Source organism: Hemitrygon akajei, chromosome 24, assembly GCF_048418815.1.
Source record: "Hemitrygon akajei chromosome 24, sHemAka1.3, whole genome shotgun sequence".
Lineage (NCBI taxonomy): Eukaryota > Metazoa > Chordata > Chondrichthyes > Myliobatiformes > Dasyatidae > Hemitrygon > Hemitrygon akajei.
Genome location: NC_133147.1, coordinates 44666580 through 44688123, shown reverse-complemented (window position 1 = coordinate 44688123; position 21544 = coordinate 44666580).

Below are 21544 nucleotides of genomic sequence, written 5' to 3'. Positions count from 1 at the left end.
CAAATTTGCCCAGAAGTACTATGTGCTAACTTCAAATAAACCTTTGAATATACTTACCTTAAGATTTAGAGTTGTTTACAACCAGTTTTGAGAGTGTGCTACTAACGTTTCGGAAGGTACTTTAACTAATATCTCCATTTTCACTGAATGGAAAATTACTGTCTCAAAGCAATAGTAAGCCAATGACAGTTACAATGTATATGCTATGTGGTAGCTTCCGGAATTCAGATTTATATTGAGTATTCCATGGTTGTGAGTAGTATCGATGCCGTTTCTCTGCAGTTACACCTCAACCAGAATAGTTATGTAGACATACATAACACATTATACACAGAACAGAAAGCAATGTATTCAGCCTTTACTATGGACACTTCAAATTTGCTTAAAAGCACAAGGTGCTAACTTGATATATACATCTGAATTTTACGTACCTTATGACAGAGCTGTTTGCAACCAGTTTTATGAGTGTGCTACTAAACTGATAGGTACTTTAAATAATACCACCACTTGAACTGAGTGGAACTTTAGTGGATGGAAGAAAAAATAAGCTACATGCATTTCCAACGGAATTGCTATATGCTAGGTTCCTGAACAGCTTTATTTTGTGAACTCCGTGGTTCTGAGGAGTTGGCATGCCGTTTCTCTGCTGTTGCACATGAACCTGAATAGTTGAGCAGACATCCATAAAACAAAAACGGAGAGAACAGTTAGTAATGCATTCAGCTCAGTAGAGTGTTGACTTCAAATTTGCCCAGAAGTACTATGTGCTAACTTCAAATAAACCTTTGAATATACTTACCTTATGATTTAGAGTTGTCTACAACAAGTTTTGAGAGTGTGCTACTAACATTTCGGAAGGTACTTTAACTAATATCTCCATTTGCACTGAATGGAACTTTACTGTCTCAAAGCAATAGCAAGCCAATGACAGTTCCAATGTATATGCTATGTGGTAGCTTCCGGAATTCAGCTTTATATTGAGTATTCCATGGTTGTGAGTAGTATCGATGCCGTTTCTCTGCAGTTACACCTCAACCAGAATAGTTATGTAGACATACATAATACATTATACACAGAACAGAAAGCAATGTATTCAGCCTTTACTATGGACACTTCAAATTTGCTTAAAAGCACAAGGTGCTAACTTGATATATACATCTGAATTTTACGTACCTTATGACTTAGAGATGTTTGCAACCAGTTTTATGAGTGTGCTACTAAACTGATAGGTACTTTAAATAATACCACCACTTGAACTGAGTGGAACTTTAGTGGATGGAAGAAAAAATAAGCTACATGCATTTCCAACGTAATTGCTATATGCTAGGTTCCTGAACTCAGCTTTATTTTGTGAACTCAATGGTTCTGAGGAGTTGGCATGCCGTTTCTCTGCTGTTGCACATGAACCTGAATAGTTGAGTAGACATCCATAAAACAAGAACGGACAGAACAGTTAGTAATGCATTCAGCTCAGTAGAGTGTTCACTTCAATTTTGCCAAGAAGTACAATGCGTTAACTTCAAATAAACCTTTGAATATACTTACTTTATGATTTAGAGTTGTCTACAACCAGTTTTGAGAGTGTGCTACTAACGTTTCGGAAGGTACTTTAACTAATATCATCATTTTCACTGAATGGAAAATTACTGTCTCAAAGCAATAGTAAGCCAATGACAGTTCCAATGTATATGCTATGTGGTAGCTTCCGGAATTCAGCTTTATATTGAGTATTCCATGGTTGTGAGTAGTATAGATGCCGTTTCTCTGCAGTTACACCTCAACCAGAATAGCTATGTAGACATACATAACACATTATACACAGAACAGAAAGCAATGTATTCAGCCTTTACTATGGACACTTCAAATTTGCTTAAAAGCACAAGGTGCTAACTTGATATATACATCTGAATTTTACGTACCTTATGACTTAGAGCTGTTTGTAACCAGTTTTATGAGTGTGCTACTAAACTGATAGGTACTTTAAATAATACCACCACTTGAACTGAGTGGAACTTTAGTGGATGGAAGAAAAAATAAGCTACATGCATTTCCAACGGAATTGCTATATGCTAGGTTCCTGAACTCAGCTTTATTTTGTGAACTCCGTGGTTCTGAGGAGTTGGCATGCCGTTTCTCTGCTGTTGCACATGAACCTGAATAGTTGAGTAGACATCCATAAAACAACAACGGAGAGAACAGTTAGTAATGCATTCAGCTCAGTAGAGTTTTCACTTCAATTTTGCCCAGAAGTACTATGCGCTAACCAAATAAACCTTTGAATATACTTACCTTATGATTTAGAGTTGTCTACAACCAGTTTTGAGAGTGTGCTACTAACGTTTCGGAAGGTACTTTAACTAATATCTCCATTTGCACTGAATGGAACTTTACTGTCTCAAAGCAATAGTAAGCCAATGACAGTTCCAATGTATATGCTATGTGGTAGCTTCCGGAATTCAGCTTTATATTGAGTATTCCACGGTTGTGAGTAGTATCGATGCCGTTTTTCTGCAGTTACACCTCAACCAGAATAGTTATGTAGACATACATAACACATTATACACAGCACAGAAAGCAATGTATTCAACCTTTACTATGGACACTTCAAATTTGCTTAAAAGCACAAGGTGCTAACTTGATATATACATCTGAATTTTACGTACCTTATGACTTAAAGCTGTTTGCAACCAGTTTTATGAGTGTGCTACTAAACTGATAGGTACTTTAAATAATACCACCACTTGAACTGAGTGGAACTTTAGTGGATGGAAGAAAAAACTAAGCTACATGCATTTCCAACGTAATTGCTATATGCTAGGTTCCTGAACTCAGCTTTATTTTGTGAACTCAATGGTTCTGAGGAGTTGGCATGCCGTTTCTCTGCTGTTGCACATGAACCTGAATAGTTGAGCAGACATCCATAAAACAAAAACGGAGAGAACAGTTAGTAATGCATTCAGCTCAGTAGAGTGTTGACTTCAAATTTGCCCAGAAGTACTATGTGCTAACTTCAAATAAACCTTTGAATATACTTACCTTAAGATTTAGAGTTGTTTACAACCAGTTTTGAGAGTGTGCTACTAACGTTTCGGAAGGTACTTTAACTAATATCTCCATTTTCACTGAATGGAAAATTACTGTCTCAAAGCAATAGTAAGCCAATGACAGTTCCAATGTATATGCTATGTGGTAGCTTCCGGAATTCAGATTTATATTGAGTATTCCATGGTTGTGAGCAGTATCGATGCCGTTTCTCTGCAGTTACACCTCAACCAGAATAGTTATGTAGACATACATAACACATTATACACAGAACAGAAAGCAATGTATACAGCTTCTACGAGTATACTCTTCAAATTTGCTTAAAAGCACAAGGTGCTAACTTGATATATACATCTGAATTTTACGTACCTTATAACTTAGAGCTGTTTGCAACCAGTTTTATGAGTGTGCTACTAAACTGATAGGTACTTTAAATAATACCACCACTTGAACTGAGTGGAACTTTAGTGGATGGAAGAAAAAATAAGCTACATGCGTTTCCAACGGAAATGCTATATGCTAGGTTCCTGAACAGCTTTATTTTGTGAACTCAATGGTTCTGAGGAGTTGGCATGCCGTTTCTCTGCTGTTGCACATGAACCTGAATAGTTGAGCAGACATCCATAAAACAAAAACGGAGAGAACAGTTAGTAATGCATTCAGCTCAGTAGAGTGTTGACTTCAAATTTGCCCAGAAGTACTATGTGCTAACTTCAAATAAACCTTTGAATATACTTACCTTATGATTTAGAGTTGTCTACAACCAGTTTTGAGAGTGTGCTACTAACGTTTCGGAAGGTATTTTAACTAATATCTCCATTTGCACTGAATGGAACTTTACTGTCTCAAAACAATAGTAAGCCAATGACAGTTCCAATGTATATGCTATTTGGTAGCTTCCGGAATTCAGCTTTATATTGAGTATTCCATGGTTGTGAGTAGTATCGATGCCGTTTCTCTACAGTTACACCTCAACCAGAATAGTTATGTAGACATACATAACACATTATACACAGAACAGAAAGCAATGTATTCAGCCTTTACTATGGACACTTCAAATTTGCTTAAAAGCACAAGGTGCTAACTTGATATATACATCTGAATTTTACGTACCTTATAACTTAGAGCTGTTTGCAACCAGTTTTATGAGTGTGCTACTAAACTGATAGGTACTTTAAATAATACCACCACTTGAACTGAGTGGAACTTTAGTGGATGGAAGAAAAAATAAGCTACATGCATTTCCAACGGAATTGCTATATGCTAGGTTCCTGAACTCAGCTTTATTTTGTGAACTCAATGGTTCTGAGGAGTTGGCATGCCGTTTCTCTGCTGTTGCACATGAACCTGAATAGTTGAGCAGACATCCATAAAACAAAAACGGAGAGAACAGTTAGTAATGCATTCAGCTCAGTAGAGTGTTGACTTCAAATTTGCCCAGAAGTACTATGTGCTAACTTCAAATAAACCTTTGAATATACTTACCTTAAGATTTAGAGTTGTTTACAACCAGTTTTGAGAGTGTGCTACTAACGTTTCGGAAGGTACTTTAACTAATATCTCCATTTTCACTGAATGGAAAATTACTGTCTCAAAGCAATAGTAAGCCAATGACAGTTACAATGTATATGCTATGTGGTAGCTTCCGGAATTCAGATTTATATTGAGTATTCCATGGTTGTGAGTAGTATCGATGCCGTTTCTCTGCAGTTACACCTCAACCAGAATAGTTATGTAGACATACATAACACATTATACACAGAACAGAAAGCAATGTATTCAGCCTTTACTATGGACACTTCAAATTTGCTTAAAAGCACAAGGTGCTAACTTGATATATACATCTGAATTTTACGTACCTTATGACAGAGCTGTTTGCAACCAGTTTTATGAGTGTGCTACTAAACTGATAGGTACTTTAAATAATACCACCACTTGAACTGAGTGGAACTTTAGTGGATGGAAGAAAAAATAAGCTACATGCATTTCCAACGGAATTGCTATATGCTAGGTTCCTGAACTCAGCTTTATTTTGTGAACTCCGTGGTTCTGAGGAGTTGGCATGCCGTTTCTCTGCTGTTGCACATGAACCTGAATAGTTGAGCAGACATCCATAAAACAAAAACGGAGAGAACAGTTAGTAATGCATTCAGCTCAGTAGAGTGTTGACTTCAAATTTGCCCAGAAGTACTATGTGCTAACTTCAAATAAACCTTTGAATATACTTACCTTATGATTTAGAGTTGTCTACAACAAGTTTTGAGAGTGTGCTACTAACATTTCGGAAGGTACTTTAACTAATATCTCCATTTGCACTGAATGGAACTTTACTGTCTCAAAGCAATAGCAAGCCAATGACAGTTCCAATGTATATGCTATGTGGTAGCTTCCGGAATTCAGCTTTATATTGAGTATTCCATGGTTGTGAGTAGTATCGATGCCGTTTCTCTGCAGTTACACCTCAACCAGAATAGTTATGTAGACATACATAATACATTATACACAGAACAGAAAGCAATGTATTCAGCCTTTACTATGGACACTTCAAATTTGCTTAAAAGCACAAGGTGCTAACTTGATATATACATCTGAATTTTACGTACCTTATGACTTAGAGATGTTTGCAACCAGTTTTATGAGTGTGCTACTAAACTGATAGGTACTTTAAATAATACCACCACTTGAACTGAGTGGAACTTTAGTGGATGGAAGAAAAAATAAGCTACATGCATTTCCAACGTAATTGCTATATGCTAGGTTCCTGAACTCAGCTTTATTTTGTGAACTCAATGGTTCTGAGGAGTTGGCATGCCGTTTCTCTGCTGTTGCACATGAACCTGAATAGTTGAGTAGACATCCATAAAACAAGAACGGACAGAACAGTTAGTAATGCATTCAGCTCAGTAGAGTGTTCACTTCAATTTTGCCAAGAAGTACAATGCGTTAACTTCAAATAAACCTTTGAATATACTTACTTTATGATTTAGAGTTGTCTACAACCAGTTTTGAGAGTGTGCTACTAACGTTTCGGAAGGTACTTTAACTAATATCATCATTTTCACTGAATGGAAAATTACTGTCTCAAAGCAATAGTAAGCCAATGACAGTTCCAATGTATATGCTATGTGGTAGCTTCCGGAATTCAGCTTTATATTGAGTATTCCATGGTTGTGAGTAGTATAGATGCCGTTTCTCTGCAGTTACACCTCAACCAGAATAGCTATGTAGACATACATAACACATTATACACAGAACAGAAAGCAATGTATTCAGCCTTTACTATGGACACTTCAAATTTGCTTAAAAGCACAAGGTGCTAACTTGATATATACATCTGAATTTTACGTACCTTATGACTTAGAGCTGTTTGTAACCAGTTTTATGAGTGTGCTACTAAACTGATAGGTACTTTAAATAATACCACCACTTGAACTGAGTGGAACTTTAGTGGATGGAAGAAAAAATAAGCTACATGCATTTCCAACGGAATTGCTATATGCTAGGTTCCTGAACTCAGCTTTATTTTGTGAACTCCGTGGTTCTGAGGAGTTGGCATGCCGTTTCTCTGCTGTTGCACATGAACCTGAATAGTTGAGTAGACATCCATAAAACAACAACGGAGAGAACAGTTAGTAATGCATTCAGCTCAGTAGAGTTTTCACTTCAATTTTGCCCAGAAGTACTATGCGCTAACCAAATAAACCTTTGAATATACTTACCTTATGATTTAGAGTTGTCTACAACCAGTTTTGAGAGTGTGCTACTAACGTTTCGGAAGGTACTTTAACTAATATCTCCATTTGCACTGAATGGAACTTTACTGTCTCAAAGCAATAGTAAGCCAATGACAGTTCCAATGTATATGCTATGTGGTAGCTTCCGGAATTCAGCTTTATATTGAGTATTCCACGGTTGTGAGTAGTATCGATGCCGTTTTTCTGCAGTTACACCTCAACCAGAATAGTTATGTAGACATACATAACACATTATACACAGCACAGAAAGCAATGTATTCAACCTTTACTATGGACACTTCAAATTTGCTTAAAAGCACAAGGTGCTAACTTGATATATACATCTGAATTTTACGTACCTTATGACTTAAAGCTGTTTGCAACCAGTTTTATGAGTGTGCTACTAAACTGATAGGTACTTTAAATAATACCACCACTTGAACTGAGTGGAACTTTAGTGGATGGAAGAAAAAACTAAGCTACATGCATTTCCAACGTAATTGCTATATGCTAGGTTCCTGAACTCAGCTTTATTTTGTGAACTCAATGGTTCTGAGGAGTTGGCATGCCGTTTCTCTGCTGTTGCACATGAACCTGAATAGTTGAGCAGACATCCATAAAACAAAAACGGAGAGAACAGTTAGTAATGCATTCAGCTCAGTAGAGTGTTGACTTCAAATTTGCCCAGAAGTACTATGTGCTAACTTCAAATAAACCTTTGAATATACTTACCTTAAGATTTAGAGTTGTTTACAACCAGTTTTGAGAGTGTGCTACTAACGTTTCGGAAGGTACTTTAACTAATATCTCCATTTTCACTGAATGGAAAATTACTGTCTCAAAGCAATAGTAAGCCAATGACAGTTCCAATGTATATGCTATGTGGTAGCTTCCGGAATTCAGATTTATATTGAGTATTCCATGGTTGTGAGCAGTATCGATGCCGTTTCTCTGCAGTTACACCTCAACCAGAATAGTTATGTAGACATACATAACACATTATACACAGAACAGAAAGCAATGTATACAGCTTCTACGAGTATACTCTTCAAATTTGCTTAAAAGCACAAGGTGCTAACTTGATATATACATCTGAATTTTACGTACCTTATAACTTAGAGCTGTTTGCACCAGTTTTATGAGTGTGCTACTAAACTGATAGGTAGTTTAAATAATACCACCACTTGAACTGAGTGGAACTTTAGTGGATGGAAGAAAAAATAAGCTACATGCGTTTCCAACGGAAATGCTATATGCTAGGTTCCTGAACAGCTTTATTTTGTGAACTCAATGGTTCTGAGGAGTTGGCATGCCGTTTCTCTGCTGTTGCACATGAACCTGAATAGTTGAGCAGACATCCATAAAACAAAAACGGAGAGAACAGTTAGTAATGCATTCAGCTCAGTAGAGTGTTGACTTCAAATTTGCCCAGAAGTACTATGTGCTAACTTCAAATAAACCTTTGAATATACTTACCTTAAGATTTAGAGTTGTCTACAACCAGTTTTGAGAGTGTGCTACTAACGTTTCGGAAGGTACTTTAACTAATATCTCCATTTTCACTGAATGGAAAATTACTGTCTCAAAGCAATAGTAAGCCAATGACAGTTCCAATGTATATGCTATGTGGTAGCTTCCAGAATTCAGCTTTATATTGAGTATTCCATGGTTGTGAGTAGTATCGATGCCATTTCTCTGCAGTTACACCTCAACCAGAATAGTTATGTAGACATACATAACACATTATACACAGAACAGAAAGCAATGTATTCAGCCTTTACTATGGACACTTCAAAATTTGCTTAAAAGCACAAGGTGCTAACTTGATATATACATCTGAATTTTACGTACCTTATGACTTAAAGCTGTTTGCAACCAGTTTTATGAGTGTGCTACTAAACTGATAGGTACTTTAAATAATACCACCACTTGAACTGAGTGGAACTTTAGTGGATGGAAGAAAAAACTAAGCTACATGCATTTCCAACGTAATTGCTATATGCTAGGTTCCGGAACTCAGCTTTATTTTGTGAACTCAATGGTTCTGAGGAGTTGGCATGCCGTTTCTCTGCTGTTGCACATGAACCTGAATAGTTGAGCAGACATCCATAAAACAAAAACGGAGAGAACAGTTAGTAATGCATTCAGCTCAGTAGAGTGTTGACTTCAAATTTGCCCAGAAGTACTATGTGCTAACTTCAAATAAACCTTTGAATATACTTACCTTAAGATTTAGAGTTGTTTACAACCAGTTTTGAGAGTGTGCTACTAACGTTTCGGAAGGTACTTTAACTAATATCTCCATTTTCACTGAATGGAAAATTACTGTCTCAAAGCAATAGTAAGCCAATGACAGTTCCAATGTATATGCTATGTGGTAGCTTCCGGAATTCAGATTTATATTGAGTATTCCATGGTTGTGAGTAGTATCGATGCCGTTTCTCTGCAGTTACACCTCAACCAGAATAGTTATGTAGACATACATAACACATTATACACAGAACAGAAAGCAATGTATACAGCTTCTACGAGTATACTCTTCAAATTTGCTTAAAAGCACAAGGTGCTAACTTGATATATACATCTGAATTTTACGTACCTTATAACTTAGAGCTGTTTGCACCAGTTTTATGAGTGTGCTACTAAACTGATAGGTAGTTTAAATAATACCACCACTTGAACTGAGTGGAACTTTAGTGGATGGAAGAAAAAATAAGCTACATGCGTTTCCAACGGAAATGCTATATGCTAGGTTCCTGAACAGCTTTATTTTGTGAACTCAATGGTTCTGAGGAGTTGGCATGCCGTTTCTCTGCTGTTGCACATGAACCTGAATAGTTGAGCAGACATCCATAAAACAAAAACGGAGAGAACAGTTAGTAATGCATTCAGCTCAGTAGAGTGTTGACTTCAAATTTGCCCAGAAGTACTATGTGCTAACTTCAAATAAACCTTTGAATATACTTACCTTAAGATTTAGAGTTGTCTACAACCAGTTTTGAGAGTGTGCTACTAACGTTTCGGAAGGTACTTTAACTAATATCTCCATTTTCACTGAATGGAAAATTACTGTCTCAAAGCAATAGTAAGCCAATGACAGTTCCAATGTATATGCTATGTGGTAGCTTCCGGAATTCAGATTTATATTGAGTATTCCATGGTTGTGAGTAGTATCGATGCCGTTTCTCTGCAGTTACACCTCAACCAGAATAGTTATGTAGACATACATAACACATTATACACAGAACAGAAAGCAATGTATTCAGCCTTTACTATGGACACTTCAAATTTGCTTAAAAGCACAAGGTGCTAACTTGATATATACATCTGAATTTTACGTACCTTATGACAGAGCTGTTTGCAACCAGTTTTATGAGTGTGCTACTAAACTGATAGGTACTTTAAATAATACCACCACTTGAACTGAGTGGAACTTTAGTGGATGGAAGAAAAAATAAGCTACATGCATTTCCAACGGAATTGCTATATGCTAGGTTCCTGAACTCAGCTTTATTTTGTGAACTCCGTGGTTCTGAGGAGTTGGCATGCCGTTTCTCTGCTGTTGCACATGAACCTGAATAGTTGAGCAGACATCCATAAAACAAAAACGGAGAGAACAGTTAGTAATGCATTCAGCTCAGTAGAGTGTTGACTTCAAATTTGCCCAGAAGTACTATGTGCTAACTTCAAATAAACCTTTGAATATACTTACCTTATGATTTAGAGTTGTCTACAACCAGTTTTGAGTGTGTGCTACTAACATTTCGGAAGGTACTTTAACTAATATCTCCATTTGCACTGAATGGAACTTTACTGTCTCAAAGCAATAGCAAGCCAATGACAGTTCCAATGTATATGCTATGTGGTAGCTTCCGGAATTCAGCTTTATATTGAGTATTCCATGGTTGTGAGTAGTATCGATGCCGTTTCTCTGCAGTTACACCTCAACCAGAATAGTTATGTAGACATACATAATACATTATACACAGAACAGAAAGCAATGTATTCAGCCTTTACTATGGACACTTCAAATTTGCTTAAAAGCACAAGGTGCTAACTTGATATATACATCTGAATTTTACGTACCTTATAACTTAGAGCTGTTTGCAACCAGTTTTATGAGTGTGCTACTAAACTGATAGGTACTTTAAATAATACCACCACTTGAACTGAGTGGAACTTTAGTGGATGGAAGAAAAAATAAGCTACATGCGTTTCCAACGGAAATGCTATATGCTAGGTTCCTGAACAGCTTTATTTTGTGAACTCAATGGTTCTGAGGAGTTGGCATGCCGTTTCTCTGCTGTTGCACATGAACCTGAATAGTTGAGCAGACATCCATAAAACAAAAACGGAGAGAACAGTTAGTAATGCATTCAGCTCAGTAGAGTGTTGACTTCAAATTTGCCCAGAAGTACTATGTGCTAACTTCAAATAAACCTTTGAATATACTTACCTTAAGATTTAGAGTTGTCTACAACCAGTTTTGAGAGTGTGCTACTAACGTTTCGGAAGGTACTTTAACTAATATCTCCATTTTCACTGAATGGAAAATTACTGTCTCAAAGCAATAGTAAGCCAATGACAGTTCCAATGTATATGCTATGTGGTAGCTTCCGGAATTCAGATTTATATTGAGTATTCCATGGTTGTGAGTAGTATCGATGCCGTTTCTCTGCAGTTACACCTCAACCAGAATAGTTATGTAGACATACATAACACATTATACACAGAACAGAAAGCAATGTATTCAGCCTTTACTATGGACACTTCAAATTTGCTTAAAAGCACAAGGTGCTAACTTGATATATACATCTGAATTTTACGTACCTTATGACAGAGCTGTTTGCAACCAGTTTTATGAGTGTGCTACTAAACTGATAGGTACTTTAAATAATACCACCACTTGAACTGAGTGGAACTTTAGTGGATGGAAGAAAAAATAAGCTACATGCATTTCCAACGGAATTGCTATATGCTAGGTTCCTGAACTCAGCTTTATTTTGTGAACTCCGTGGTTCAGAGGAGTTGGCATGCCGTTTCTCTGCTGTTGCACATGAACCTGAATAGTTGAGCAGACATCCATAAAACAAAAACGGAGAGAACAGTTAGTAATGCATTCAGCTCAGTAGAGTGTTGACTTCAAATTTGCCCAGAAGTACTATGTGCTAACTTCAAATAAACCTTTGAATATACTTACCTTATGATTTAGAGTTGTCTACAACCAGTTTTGAGAGTGTGCTACTAACATTTCGGAAGGTACTTTAACTAATATCTCCATTTGCACTGAATGGAACTTTACTGTCTCAAAGCAATAGCAAGCCAATGACAGTTCCAATGTATATGCTATGTGGTAGCTTCCGGAATTCAGCTGTATATTGAGTATTCCATGGTTGTGAGTAGTATCGATGCCGTTTCTCTGCAGTTACACCTCAACCAGAATAGTTATGTAGACATACATAATACATTATACACAGAACAGAAAGCAATGTATTCAGCCTTTACTATGGACACTTCAAATTTGCTTAAAAGCACAAGGTGCTAACTTGATATATACATCTGAATTTTACGTACCTTATGACTTAGAGATGTTTGCAACCAGTTTTATGAGTGTGCTACTAAACTGATAGGTACTTTAAATAATACCACCACTTGAACTGAGTGGAACTTTAGTGGATGGAAGAAAAAATAAGCTACATGCATTTCCAACGTAATTGCTATATGCTAGGTTCCTGAACTCAGCTTTATTTTGTGAACTCAATGGTTCTGAGGAGTTGGCATGCCGTTTCTCTGCTGTTGCACAGGAACCTGAATAATTGAGTAGACATCCATAAAACAAGAACGGACAGAACAGTTAGTAATGCATTCAGCTCAGTAGAGTGTTCACTTCAATTTTGCCAAGAAGTACTATGCGTTAACTTCAAATAAACCTTTGAATATACTTACCTTAAGATTTAGAGTTGTTTACAACCAGTTTTGAGAGTGTGCTACTAACGTTTCGGAAGGTACTTTAACTAATATCTCCATTTTCACTGAATGGAAAATTGCTGTCTCAAAGCAATAGTAAGCCAATGACAGTTCCAATGTATATGCTATGTGGTAGCTTCCGGAATTCAGATTTATATTGAGTATTCCATGGTTGTGAGTAGTATCGATGCCGTTTCTCTGCAGTTACACCTCAACCAGAATAGTTATGTAGACATACATAACACATTATACACAGAACAGAAAGCAATGTATTCAGCCTTTACTATGGACACTTCAAATTTGCTTAAAAGCACAAGGTGCTAACTTGATATATACATCTGAATTTTACGTACCTTATGACAGAGCTGTTTGCAACCAGTTTTATGAGTGTGCTACTAAACTGATAGGTACTTTAAATAATACCACCACTTGAACTGAGTGGAACTTTAGTGGATGGAAGAAAAAATAAGCTACATGCATTTCCAACGTAATTGCTATATGCTAGGTTCCTGAACTCAGCTATATTTTGTGAACTCAATGGTTCTGAGGAGTTGGCATGCCGTTTCTCTGCTGTTGCACATGAACCTGAATAGTTGAGTAGACATCCATAAAACAAGAACGGACAGAACAGTTAGTAATGCATTCAGCTCAGTAGAGTGTTCACTTCAATTTTGCCCAGAGGTACTATGTGCTAACTTCAAATAAACCTTTGAATATACTTACTTTATGATTTAGAGTTGTCTACAACCAGTTTTGAGAGTGTGCTACTAACGTTTCGGAAGGTACTTTAACTAATATCATCATTTTCGCTGAATAGAACTTTACTGTCTCAAAGCAATAGTAAGCCAATGACAGTTCCAATGTATATGCTATGTGGTAGCTTCCGGAATTCAGCTTTATATTGAGTATTCCATGGTTGTGAGTAGTATAGATGCCGTTTCTCTGCAGTTACACCTCAACCAGAATAGCTATGTAGACATACATAACAGATTATACACAGAACAGAAAGCAATGTATTCAGCCTTTACTATGGACACTTCAAATTTGCTTAAAAGCACAAGGTGCTAACTTGATATATACATCTGAATTTTACGTACCTTATGACTTAGAGCTGTTTGTAACCAGTTTTATGAGTGTGCTACTAAACTGATAGGTACTTTAAATAATACCACCACTTGAACTGAGTGGAACTTTAGTGGATGGAAGAAAAAATAAGCTACATGCATTTCCAACGGAATTGCTATATGCTAGGTTCCTGAACTCAGCTTTATTTTGTGAACTCCGTGGTTCTGAGGAGTTGGCATGCCGTTTCTCTGCTGTTGCACATGAACCTGAATAGTTGAGTAGACATCCATAAAACAACAACGGAGAGAACAGTTAGTAATGCATTCAGCTCAGTAGAGTTTTCACTTCAATTTTGCCCAGAAGTACTATGCGCTAACCAAATAAACCTTTGAATATACTTACCTTATGATTTAGAGTTGTCTACAACCAGTTTTGAGAGTGTGCTACTAACGTTTCGGAAGGTACTTTAACTAATATCTCCATTTGCACTGAATGGAACTTTACTGTCTCAAAGCAATAGTAAGCCAATGACAGTTCCAATGTATATGCTATGTGGTAGCTTCCGGAATTCAGATTTATATTGAGTATTCCATGGTTGTGAGTAGTATCGATGCCGTTTCTCTGCAGTTACACCTCAACCAGAATAGTTATGTAGACATACATAACACATTATACACAGAACAGAAAGCAATGTATACAGCTTCTACGAGTATACTCTTCAAATTTGCTTAAAAGCACAAGGTGCTAACTTGATATATACATCTGAATTTTACGTACCTTATAACTTAGAGCTGTTTGCAACCAATTTTATGAGTGTGCTACTAAACTGATAGGTACTTTAAATAATACCACCACTTGAACTGAGTGGAACTTTAGTGGATGGAAGAAAAAATAATCTACATGCGTTTCCAACGGAAATGCTATTTGCTAGGTTCCTGAACAGCTTTATTTTGTGAACTCAATGGTTCTGAGGAGTTGGCATGCCGTTTCTCTGCTGTTGCACATGAACCTGAATAGTTGAGCAGACATCCATAAAACAAAAACGGAGAGAACAGTTAGTAATGCATTCAGCTCAGTAGAGTGTTGACTTCAAATTTGCCCAGAAGTACTATGTGCTAACTTCAAATAAACCTTTGAATATACTTACCTTATGATTTAGAGTTGTCTACAACCAGTTTTGAGAGTGTGCTACTAACGTTTCGGAAGGTATTTTAACTAATATCTCCATTTGCACTGAATGGAACTTTACTGTCTCAAAACAATAGTAAGCCAATGACAGTTCCAATGTATATGCTATTTGGTAGCTTCCGGAATTCAGCTTTATATTGAGTATTCCATGGTTGTGAGTAGTATCGATGCCGTTTCTCTACAGTTACACCTCAACTAGAATAGTTATGTAGACATACATAACACATTATACACAGAACAGAAAGCAATGTATTCAGCCTTTACTATGGACACTTCAAATTTGCTTAAAAGCACAAGGTGCTAACTTGATATATACATCTGAATTTTACGTACCTTATAACTTAGAGCTGTTTGCAACCAGTTTTATGAGTGTGCTACTAAACTGATAGGTACTTTAAATAATACCACCACTTGAACTGAGTGGAACTTTAGTGGATGGAAGAAAAAATAAGCTACATGCATTTCCAACGGAATTGCTATATGCTAGGTTCCTGAACTCAGCTTTATTTTGTGAACTCAATGGTTCTGAGGAGTTGGCATGCCGTTTCTCTGCTGTTGCACATGAACCTGAATAGTTGAGCAGACATCCATAAAACAAAAACGGAGAGAACAGTTAGTAATGCATTCAGCTCAGTAGAGTGTTGACTTCAAATTTGCCCAGAAGTACTATGTGCTAACTTCAAATAAACCTTTGAATATACTTACCTTAAGATTTAGAGTTGTTTACAACCAGTTTTGAGAGTGTGCTACTAACGTTTCGGAAGGTACTTTAACTAATATCTCCATTTTCACTGAATGGAAAATTACTGTCTCAAAGCAATAGTAAGCCAATGACAGTTCCAATGTATATGCTATGTGGTAGCTTCCGGAATTCAGATTTATATTGAGTATTCCATGGTTGTGAGTAGTATCGATGCCGTTTCTCTGCAGTTACACCTCAACCAGAATAGTTATGTAGACATACATAACACATTATACACAGAACAGAAAGCAATGTATTCAGCCTTTACTATGGACACTTCAAATTTGCTTAAAAGCACAAGGTGCTAACTTGATATATACATCTGAATTTTACGTACCTTATGACAGAGCTGTTTGCAACCAGTTTTATGAGTGTGCTACTAAACTGATAGGTACTTTAAATAATACCACCACTTGAACTGAGTGGAACTTTAGTGGATGGAAGAAAAAATAAGCTACATGCATTTCCAACGTAATTGCTATATGCTAGGTACCTGAACTCAGCTTTATTTTGTGAACTCCGTGGTTCTGAGGAGTTGGCATGCCGTTTCTCTGCTGTTGCACATGAACCTGAATAGTTGAGCAGACATCCATAAAACAAAAACGGAGAGAACAGTTAGTAATGCATTCAGCTCAGTAGAGTGTTGACTTCAAATTTGCCCAGAAGTACTATGTGCTAACTTCAAATAAACCTTTGAATATACTTACCTTATGATTTAGAGTTGTCTACAACCAGTTTTGAGAGTGTGCTACTAACATTTCGGAAGGTACTTTAACTAATATCTCCATTTGCACTGAATGGAACTTTACTGTCTCAAAGCAATAGCAAGCCAATGACAGTTCCAATGTATATGCTATGTGGTAGCTTCCGGAATTCAGCTGTATATTGAGTATTCCATGGTTGTGAGTAGTATCGATGCCGTTTCTCTGCAGTTACACCTCAACCAGAATAGTTATGTAGACATACATAATACATTATACACAGAACAGAAAGCAATGTATTCAGCCTTTACTATGGACACTTCAAATTTGCTTAAAAGCACAAGGTGCTAACTTGATATATACATCTGAATTTTACGTACCTTATGACTTAGAGATGTTTGCAACCAGTTTTATGAGTGTGCTACTAAACTGATAGGTACTTTAAATAATACCACCACTTGAACTGAGTGGAACTTTAGTGGATGGAAGAAAAAATAAGCTACATGCATTTCCAACGTAATTGCTATATGCTAGGTTCCTGAACTCAGCTTTATTTTGTGAACTCAATGGTTCTGAGGAGTTGGCATGCCGTTTCTCTGCTGTTGCACAGGAACCTGAATAATTGAGTAGACATCCATAAAACAAGAACGGACAGAACAGTTAGTAATGCATTCAGCTCAGTAGAGTGTTCACTTCAATTTTGCCAAGAAGTACTATGCGTTAACTTCAAATAAACCTTTGAATATACTTACCTTAAGATTTAGAGTTGTTTACAACCAGTTTTGAGAGTGTGTTACTAACGTTTCGGAAGGTACTTTAACTAATATCTCCATTTTCACTGAATGGAAAATTGCTGTCTCAAAGCAATAGTAAGCCAATGACAGTTCCAATGTATATGCTATGTGGTAGCTTCCGGAATTCAGATTTATATTGAGTATTCCATGGTTGTGAGTAGTATCGATGCCGTTTCTCTGCAGTTACACCTCAACCAGAATAGTTATGTAGACATACATAACACATTATACACAGAACAGAAAGCAATGTATTCAGCCTTTACTATGGACACTTCAAATTTGCTTAAAAGCACAAGGTGCTAACTTGATATATACATCTGAATTTTACGTACCTTATGACAGAGCTGTTTGCAACCAGTTTTATGAGTGTGCTACTAAACTGATAGGTACTTTAAATAATACCACCACTTGAACTGAGTGGAACTTTAGTGGATGGAAGAAAAAATAAGCTACATGCATTTCCAACGTAATTGCTATATGCTAGGTTCCTGAACTCAGCTATATTTTGTGAACTCAATGGTTCTGAGGAGTTGGCATGCCGTTTCTCTGCTGTTGCACATGAACCTGAATAGTTGAGTAGACATCCATAAAACAAGAACGGACAGAACAGTTAGTAATGCATTCAGCTCAGTAGAGTGTTCACTTCAATTTTGCCCAGAGGTACTATGTGCTAACTTCAAATAAACCTTTGAATATACTTACTTTATGATTTAGAGTTGTCTACAACCAGTTTTGAGAGTGTGCTACTAACGTTTCGGAAGGTACTTTAACTAATATCATCATTTTCGCTGAATAGAACTTTACTGTCACAAAGCAATAGTAAGCCAATGACAGTTCCAATGTATATGCTATGTGGTAGCTTCCGGAATTCAGCTTTATATTGAGTATTCCATGGTTGTGAGTAGTATAGATGCCGTTTCTCTGCAGTTACACCTCAACCAGAATAGCTATGTTGACATACATAACAGATTATACACAGAACAGAAAGCAATGTATTCAGCCTTTACTATGGACACTTCAAATTTGCTTAAAAGCACAAGGTGCTAACTTGATATATACATCTGAATTTTACGTACCTTATGACAGAGCTGTTTGCAACCAGTTTTATGAGTGTGCTACTAAACTGATAGGTACTTTAAATAATACCACCACTTGAACTGAGTGGAACTTTAGTGGATGGAAGAAAAAATAAGCTACATGCATTTCCAACGGAATTGCTATATGCTAGGTTCCTGAACTCAGCTTTATTTTGTGAACTCCGTGGTTCTGAGGAGTTGGCATGCCGTTTCTCTGCTGTTGCACATGAACCTGAATAGTTGAGTAGACATCCATAAAACAACAACGGAGAGAACAGTTAGTAATGCATTCAGCTCAGTAGAGTTTTCACTTCAATTTTGCCCAGAAGTACTATGCGCTAACCAAATAAACCTTTGAATATACTTACCTTATGATTTAGAGTTGTCTACAACCAGTTTTGAGAGTGTGCTACTAACGTTTCGGAAGGTACTTTAACTAATATCTCCATTTGCACTGAATGGAACTTTACTGTCTCAAAGCAATAGTAAGCCAATGACAGTTCCAATGTATATGCTATGTGGTAGCTTCCGGAATTCAGATTTATATTGAGTATTCCATGGTTGTGAGTAGTATCGATGCCGTTTCTCTGCAGTTACACCTCAACCAGAATAGTTATGTAGACATACATAACACATTATACACAGAACAGAAAGCAATGTATACAGCTTCTACGAGTATACTCTTCAAATTTGCTTAAAAGCACAAGGTGCTAACTTGATATATACATCTGAATTTTACGTACCTTATAACTTAGAGCTGTTTGCAACCAGTTTTATGAGTGTGCTACTAAACTGATAGGTACTTTAAATAATACCACCACTTGAACTGAGTGGAACTTTAGTGGATGGAAGAAAAAATAAGCTACATGCGTTTCCAACGGAAATGCTATTTGCTAGGTTCCTGAACAGCTTTATTTTGTGAACTCAATGGTTCTGAGGAGTTGGCATGCCGTTTCTCTGCTGTTGCACATGAACCTGAATAGTTGAGCAGACATCCATAAAACAAAAACGGAGAGAACAGTTAGTAATGCATTCAGCTCAGTAGAGTGTTGACTTCAAATTTGCCCAGAAGTACTATGTGCTAACTTCAAATAAACCTTTGAATATACTTACCTTATGATTTAGAGTTGTCTACAACCAGTTTTGAGAGTGTGCTACTAACGTTTCGGAAGGTATTTTAACTAATATCTCCATTTGCACTGAATGGAACTTTACTGTCTCAAAACAATAGTAAGCCAATGACAGTTCCAATGTATATGCTATTTGGTAGCTTCCGGAATTCAGCTTTATATTGAGTATTCCATGGTTGTGAGTAGTATCGATGCCGTTTCTCTACAGTTACACCTCAACTAGAATAGTTATGTAGACATACATAACACATTATACACAGAACAGAAAGCAATGTATTCAGCCTTTACTATGGACACTTCAAATTTGCTTAAAAGCACAAGGTGCTAACTTGATATATACATCTGAATTTTACGTACCTTATAACTTAGAGCTGTTTGCAACCAGTTTTATGAGTGTGCTACTAAACTGATAGGTACTTTAAATAATACCACCACTTGAACTGAGTGGAACTTTAGTGGATGGAAGAAAAAATAAGCTACATGCATTTCCAACGGAATTGCTATATGCTAGGTTCCTGAACTCAGCTTTATTTTGTGAACTCAATGGTTCTGAGGAGTTGGCATGCCGTTTCTCTGCTGTTGCACATGAACCTGAATAGTTGAGCAGACATCCATAAAACAAAAACGGAGAGAACAGTTAGTAATGCATTCAGCTCAGTAGAGTGTTGACTTCAAATTTGCCCAGAAGTACTATGTGCTAACTTCAAATAAACCTTTGAATATACTTACCTTAAGATTTAGAGTTGTTTACAACCAGTTTTGAGAGTGTGCTACTAACGTTTCGGAAGGTACTTTAACTAATATCTCCATTTTCACTGAATGGAAAATTACTGTCTCAAAGCAATAGTAAGCCAATGACAGTTCCAATGTATATGCTATGTGGTAGCTTCCGGAATTCAGATTTATATTGAGTATTCCATGGTTGTGAGTAGTATCGATGCCGTTTCTCTGCAGTTACACCTCAACCAGAATAGTTATGTAGACATACATAACACATTATACACAGAACAGAAAGCAATGTATTCAGCCTTTACTATGGACACTTCAAATTTGCTTAAAAGCACAAGGTGCTAACTTGATATATACATCTGAATTTTACGTACCTTATGACAGAGCTGTTTGCAACCAGTTTTATGAGTGTGCTACTAAACTGATAGGTACTTTAAATAATACCACCACTTGAACTGAGTGGAACTTTAGTGGATGGAAGAAAAAATAAGCTACATGCATTTCCAACGTAATTGCTATATGCTAGGTTCCTGAACTCAGCTTTATTTTGTGAACTCCGTGGTTCTGAGGAGTTGGCATGCCGTTTCTCTGCTGTTGCACATGAACCTGAATAGTTGAGCAGACATCCATAAAACAAAAACGGAGAGAACAGTTAGTAATGCATTCAGCTCAGTAGAGTGTTGACTTCAAATTTGCCCAGAAGTACTATGTGCTAACTTCAAATAAACCTTTGAATATACTTACCTTATGATTTAGAGTTGTCTACAACCAGTTTTGAGAGTGTGCTACTAACATTTCGGAAGGTACTTTAACTAATATCTCCATTTGCACTGAATGGAACTTTACTGTCTCAAAGCAATAGCAAGCCAATGACAGTTCCAATGTATATGCTATGTGGTAGCTTCCGGAATTCAGCTTTATATTGAGTATTCCATGGTTGTGAGTAGTATCGATGCCGTTTCTCTGCAGTTACACCTCAACCAGAATAGTTATGTAGACATACATAATACATTATACACAGAACAGAAAGCAATGTATTCAGCCTTTACTATGGACACTTCAAATTTGCTTAAAAGCACAAGGTGCTAACTTGATATATACATCTGAATTTTACGTACCTTATGACTTAGAGATGTTTGCAACCAGTTTTATGAGTGTGCTACTAAACTGATAGGTACTTTAAATAATACCACCACTTGAACTGAGTGGAACTTTAGTGGATGGAAGAAAAAATAAGCTACATGCATTTCCAACGTAATTGCTATATGCTAGGTTCCTGAACTCAGCTTTATTTTGTGAACTCCGTGGTTCTGAGGAGTTGGCATGCCGTTTCTCTGCTGTTGCACATGAACCTGAATAGTTGAGCAGACATCCAT